The 7,074-nt window shown below is 48.9% G+C and overlaps 1 pseudogene; it reads left to right on the top strand.

Moving 5' to 3' along the window:
• Positions 1 to 1,209: 1,209 nt before the first annotated feature.
• Positions 1,210 to 1,631, top strand: LOC138848944 (coiled-coil-helix-coiled-coil-helix domain-containing protein 2 pseudogene; annotated as a pseudogene).
• The last annotated feature ends 5,443 nt before the right edge of the window (positions 1,632 to 7,074 follow it).

The raw sequence follows: 7,074 nt of genomic DNA, 5'->3' as shown, positions 1-7,074 counted from the left end.
GATAAACAATGATTTTTAGTGGTGGTTTCAGTTTTAACTTCCTTAATTGCAACTGAATTTGAATGCCTTTCCAGTATTTGTTGGCCATTTGCATTTCCTCTGAATGGCCAATTCAAATACTTTGCCCATTTAAAAAGTTTTTGACTTGTTTACATAACTTACTGGAATATTTTGTATGTTCTTCATACAATTTTTATCAGATATGTTTGTTATAAATCTATTTTTGGGGCTGGCGCTGTGGTGCAGCAGGTTAATGCCCTGGCCTGAAGCGCCAGCATCCCATATGGATGCTGGCTCAAGATCCGGTTGCTCCACTTCCTATCCAGCTCTCTGCTAGGGCCTAGGAAAGCAGTGGAAGGTGGCCTAAGTCCTTGGGCCCCTGCACCCGTGTGAGAGACCTGGAAGAAGCTCCTGGCTCCTGGCTTTGGATGGGCGCAGCTCCAGCCGTTGCAGCCAATTGGGGAGTGAACCAGTGGATGGAAGACCTCTCTCTCTCTGTGTAACTTTGACTTTCAAATAAATAAATAAATCTTAAAAAAAAAAAAAAAAGGATTTATTTGAAAGGCAGAGTTACAGAGAAGCAGAGAGGTCTTCCATCCACTGGTTCACTCCCCAAATGGCCGCAACGGCTAGAGCTGGGCCAATCCAAAGCCAGGAGCCAGGAGCTTCTTCTAGGTCTTCCCACACAGGTGCAGGGGCCCAAGGACTTGGGCCATCTTCCATTGCTTTCCCAGGCCATAGCAGAGAGCTGGATTCGAAGAACAGCTGGAACTCGAAACAGCGCCCATATGGGATGCTGGCACTGCCGGCGGCAGCTTTACCCGCTATGCCACAGCACCAGTCACAAGCCCAAGAGGATTGATCACTGAACAAATGCCAAACAGTCACCTCTCTCTGGGCTTCATGTTACCAGAGAGAAAGTAAACCGCTGTCCTTTATAAGCCACCGTTATTAATCTTACATTGTCAGTAGCAGGCAAATGTAATTCTTATCTACTGCAGCTACCAGTATATTCTAAACATTTCCCCATATTTATATGTGATTTTTATGATTTTCTAGCTACATAGTCTGCCTCCAAATGCATATGCCATAATTAATTTAATCCCATCCTTGATTGTATATATTGAGGATACCTTAAGATAATTGTGGCTGATTAAATTTTTCCAGTTAGAGTTTCACCCCCGTAGACAGAGTAGTTTTGCCATGACAATGCCGTGTGGAAGCCACAGCCGTACCTCCCGCATGACCCCTCCAGCCAGCCCAGCTCCTCAGATGAGAGCTGCGCTGACGCCAGCACCAGCAGCTCAGCCCCCTGCAGCAACCACACTGTATGCAGTCGGCTCGCCTGTTGCGGCACCCGGACAGCCAGGCCTGTTGGCACAGACGGCCACCACTGCAGCTGGCGTGGCTGTGGGCTCTGCTGTTGGGCACACGCTGGCCCATGCCATCACTGGGGGCCTCAGTGGAGGGAGCAATGCTGAGCCCTGGAGGCCAGACATCACTTACCAGGAGCCCAGGGAGCCCAGTTAGCACAGCAGCAGGAGTTTGGCCACAATCAGAGTGATGTTAAGCTCTGTGAGGGTTTCAATGAAGTCCTGAGACAGTGAAGAATCACAAATGGGTTAGTCTAATTCAGAAGCTCAGGATGAAGCAGAAAATTGAATCTCATGACCAAGTTACTTGAGCATACAGATGAAATTGGTAGTGACGGTATAAAGTGTAAAGCCACCTGGTCAACCTATGATCTGCTTTGAAGAGCTTCCTTGGTCCAGCATTGCGGTGGAAAAAAGCATCCTAACCGTGTGGAAATCCATTGAGATGATATTGGATTTGGGGCTGGACAGATGTTTGGTCTCCTTAAACAAACTGTTGTAATGTTATTATTTATGAGTAGAATAAAGTGATTTTCTTCCAAGAGAAAAAAATTTTTTTCCAGTGATGGCCACAACGATATCTGCCATCCCAAATGCTTCCCTTTATTTTTTTTTTTTAAGATTTATTTCCTTGTTTGAAAGGCAGAGTCACAGAGAGGCAGAGGCAGAGAGGGAGAGAGGGAGAGAGGAGAGAGAGCTCTTCCATCCGCTGGTGCACTCCCCAGTTGGCCGCAGTGGCCGCAGTTGTGCCGATCTGAAGCCAGGAGGCAGGAGCTTCTTCTGTGTCTCCCACGTGGGTGCGGGGGCCCAACGACTTGGGCCATCTTCTACTGCTTTCCCGGGCCATAGCAGAAACCTAGATCTGAAGAGCAGCAGCTGGGATTCGAACCGGAATCCACATGGGATGCTGATACTTCAGTCAGTGGCTTTATCTGCTGTAACACAGCACTCCCCACCCCAGTGCTTCCATATGGTATAACATTGATGTTTATCCAATCAGGTGATTGAGCCTATGCCCCTCCCTCTGAAACTGAGTAAACTCTATGATAACCTTAACCAATAGAATATGTGAAGCTATGCTAGGTGACCTCTAACACTAGATTATAAAAAATACCATACACTCCGTCTTGCTCTCTTAGAACCTAGCAATCATGCTGTGAGTGAGACTAAACCATATACTAGCCCATGAAGATAGATCACACATAAAGGCTACAAGGAAGTGTCTGATATTGACAATCCCACTGAAGTCTCCTTCACCAGTCAGTCACCAGGCATGTAAATGAAGATATCTCCAGATTATTTTAGCCCTCAGCCACAGAATTGTCTTCAGGCTTTGGGGCTTCCATCTTGGCATTGTGGAGTTGACAGTCATCTTTCTTTGCCTTTCTCAAATTTTTGATCCGAAGAATCTGTGAGTGTATTGGATGTGGGGGTGGGTATGCACTGAAGTGAGGTCTGATTGGTGGGGCAACATGCTTGAGCAGGCACATAGAGCCCTTTCTTCCCTAGCATCCGTGTGCCCCATACTAGCTCCTACCCCTACCCCAAAGCCATGCCAGGGTAGACACTTAGATCTAGAGAGATGAAGTGGGGGCCTGGCGCCGTGGCTCACTAGGTTAATCCTCCACCTGTGGTGCTGGCATCCCATATGGGTGCCAGGTCCTAGTCCCGGTTGCCCCTCTTCCAGTCCAGCTCTCTGCTGTGGCCCAGGAGGGCAGTGGAGGATGGCCCAAGTGCTTGGGCACCTTCACCCGCATGGGAGACCAGGAGGAAGCACCTGGCTCCTAGCTTCGGATCGGCATAGCTCTGGCCATGGTGGCCATTTGGGAAGTGAACCAGCGGAAGGAAGACCTTTCTCTCTCCCTCTTTCTCACTGTCTGTAACTCTACCTGTCAAATAAATAAAAATCTAAAAAAAAAAAAAAATAGAGAGATGAAGTGACTAATTCAAGGTAACACAGTGTTGGGGATGGAATCCAGACTTTCTGTTTCCCTACCGACCTACACTGTCTTGTGGATATGTGAGTGAATTCCATACCACCTATCTTATAGATGAAGCCACTGTGATATAGAGCAATTAAATAATCACCACTCCACCTGTGGAACCTCACACGTGATTCTTCTCCTTTCACTCTAATAACCACAGTAAGACATGATCTTTTTTCTTTTAAAAAAAGAATTGTTTATTTGTTTGAAAGGTAAAGTGACAGAGAGAGAGAGGAAGAAACAGAACAAAATCTTCCATCTCCTGGCTCACTCTACATATGTTCACAATAGCTGGGCAAGGCCAGGCTGAAGCCAGATACCAGTCTGTTCTCCCACATGAGCAACAAGAACCCAGGGATTTGGGCCGCCATCTGCCGCCTTGCATGGAAATGAGCAGAAAGCTGCCTCAGAAGTGTGGGGTAACCAGGACTGCTGGTGTCCCAAGCAGCAGCTTAACCTGCTGTGCCTAGGAGGCAGCGCATGTTGGCCTAAATACTTGGGTTCCTGCCACCCACATGGGAGACTGGGATGGAGTTTCTATCTCTCGGCTTCAGTCTGGCATGGCCCTGATTGTTGTGGACATTTGGGGAATGAATCAGCAGATGGAAGATCTCTGTCTCTTCCACTCTCCTTTTCAAATAAATAAATGAATATTAAAAAAATAAATAAATCTGTTTTTTAAAAAAGAATGTGATTTGGGGCCTACTTCTTGGGGCCTGAATCCCCACTTAGACTTTTATTGTGCAACCTTGGGGTCTTGGCAGTTATCCTAGTTAGAGTTCTGTCCGATCCTAAGCCAGTGACTGGTGTCTTCACAAGAGAAACACGCCCAGAGGGAAGATAGCCCCAAGAAGATGGAGACAGAGATTGGCATTAAGCTGCTGCAGACTAAGGGATGGCAGAAGCACTCCAAGGATTGCCAGCAGCCGGCAGAACCTAGACCCCCTCAGAGGGAGCACATGTGCTACTGCTGACACCTTGATTTCAGACGTGTCACCTCAGAACTGTGAAAGAAGAAACTTGTTGTTTTAAGTCACCCAGTTTGTGGTAGTATGACAGTCCTTGGAAACTAATAGATGCTCTTACCACCATCTCCATTTTCAGATAAAAGAAACTGAGGCCCAGAGGATTCAAATACTTGGAGAGCTCTGTAGGTCACACTGTTCTGGGTGCCGTGCACTGTTTCCGTGGCTCCTGCCACAGCTGTTGGTGGCTCTCCACCCTCTCCACGGCGCTCGGCTTCTAGCAGTGCTGGAGCTGAGCTGCCAGGTGACTCCCTTCTCTAACACACCAGCCCACAGGCTTTCCCTGTTCCATGCCCACTTCGCAGCACAAGGTAGAATCTCCTCTCAGAAGGCTTCTGGCTGTAGCCTGACCTTTTCCCCAGGTCTCTTCTCCACCCTGTCCTCTGCTTTATTTGTCCTTTCCACGCAGTGGCTGGGAAGCGTGGTGACAAGGTGAGGGGCAAGGTCACCCAGTTTCACCTGGCAGTGGTTTTCATGCTTCCCACTTCTGGCCTGCTGTACCTTCTAGAACTCTAGTCAGTAGACAGTTGAAGCCTCACATTTCCCTTGGGAGCCTACAAGACCTTGCATGTAGCCCACAGTTCATGGCTGTGAGCAGAGAAGGCGGTAGCTCCTGGCAGCATTGGTTATGAGGGTACCAGTCATGGCCGGCGCCGCGGCTCACTAGGCTAATCCTCCACCTAGCGGCGCCGGCACACCAGGTTCTAGTCCCGGTCGGGGCGCCAGATTCCGTCCCGGTTGCCCCTCTTCCAGGCCAGCTCTCTGCTGTGGCCCGGGAGTGCAGTGGAGGATGGCCCAAGTGCTTGGGCCCTGCACCCCATGGGAGACCAGGAGAAGCACCTGGCTCCTGGCTTTGGATCAGCGCGGTGCGCCGGCCACAGCGCGCCGGCCGCGGCGGCCATTGGAAGGTGAACCAACGGCAAAGGAAGACCTTTCTCTCTGTCTCTCTCTCTCACTGTCCACTCTGCCTGTCAAAAAAAAAAAAAAAAAATGAGGGTACCAGTCATCATGTTACCAATGGACTCAACCAACCACGATTGCTCTGTTCCCGTCGAAAGGGAGGGAGATGGTGAGGGCTTCTCTGGACCAGCTCGTGTCCCTGACCAGCTTCTTGTCTGCACACGGGCTCTCTGCTGGCATGCCATGGCTGACTGCGAAATCCTGCCTGTTTTCCAATAGAGGTCTTTGGCTTGGAACCTGGAACCTGCTCTTATTCTCAGCTACTCTCACTAGACTGTGAGTTCCAGGAGCACAGGAAGCACATTCATTCTGTTTGCTGCTCTATCCTGGGACTGAGCAAAGGTCTGGCACTTAATAACACCCCCCTCCCCCCAAGGATGTTTGTGGGTGAGGAAGTGGATGCTGACCTTAAAGCGTCAAAATATTTCAGGGGCTGAAAGAGCAGGAAGATCCAGGCGGAGGACCTTGGATTTCATTCAGTCTCAGCGCATCTTCAAGTTTTCCCAACCCTTTAAACCATTCAACAAACTGTTTTGACTCCCTCCCACCATCCCGGCACCAAAAAGCTTCAAAATGAAAACATCTGGGACGGTTGTTGGGCACAGCATTTGAAACGCCTTTTCAGATGTCTGCGTCATATCAGAGTGCCTGGTTTGAGAACCAGGTCTGTGTCTTGTCTTGTCTTTTTTTTTTTTTAATTGGTTTTTAACAAATTCAATGTGACTTGTAGTTATAATTTTAAGAACATAATGATATTCCTTCCTTTCCCCCCTCCCTTCCCACCTTCTTTCCTTCTCCCTGTCTCTTTGCAGTTTTTGAGATAGCATATTTTAAAATTACACTAGACAGGCTTAATAATTCATTGAGTATGAAGCTAAACAAGTAAGAGCAAAAAGACCCTAGTTTAGTGAGAATATAGACAATGGCTGTAAACACTGAATGGAAAAATGACTGTCTCACCCATATACAGCAAACTTAAAGTAATCACAGTTCATTAAAACTATAGTAGTATAATTTTTTTAAAGATTTATTTATTTGAAAGACAGTATTGGGGCTGGCGTTGTGGTGCACCAGGTTGATCATCTGTCTGTGGCGCCGGCATACCATATGGGCATTGGTTCTAGTCCCGGTTGCTCCTCTTTCAGTCCAGCTCTCTGCTGTGGCCTGGGAGGGCAGTGGAGGATGGCCCAAGTGCTTGGGCCCCTGCACCCACGTGGGAGACTAGGAGGAAGTGCGTGGCTCCTGGCTTCTGATTGGCGTAGCTCCAGCTGTTGCAGCCATTTGGAGAGTGAACCAATGGAAGGAAGACCTTTCTCTCTGTCTCTCTTTCACTGTCTAAACTCTACCGGTCAAATAAATAAAATCTTTTTTTTTTTTTTTTGACAGGCAGAGTGGACAGTGAGAGAGAGAGACAGAGAGAAAGGTCTTCCTTTGCCGTTGGTTCACCCTCCAATGGCCGCTGCGGCCAGCGCGCTGCGGCCAGTGCACCGCGCTGATCCAATGGCAGGAGCCAGGTACTTCTCCTGGTTTCCCATGGGGTGCAGGGCCCAAGCACTTGGGCCATCCTCCACTGCACTCCCTGGCCACAGCAGAGAGCTGGCCTGGAAGAGGGGCAACCGGGACAGAATCCAGCGCCCCGACTGGGACTAGAACCTGGTGTGCTGGTGCCGCAAGGTGGAGGATTAGCCTAGTGAGCCGCGGCGCTGGCCCAAATAAATAAAATCTTTACAA

Source organism: Oryctolagus cuniculus, chromosome 3 (genome assembly GCF_051225735.1).
Source record: "Oryctolagus cuniculus isolate XC-2025 breed Fujian yellow rabbit chromosome 3, ASM5122573v1, whole genome shotgun sequence".
Taxonomy (NCBI): Eukaryota; Metazoa; Chordata; class Mammalia; order Lagomorpha; family Leporidae; genus Oryctolagus; species Oryctolagus cuniculus.
This window is presented reverse-complemented; position numbering and strand designations above follow the sequence as displayed.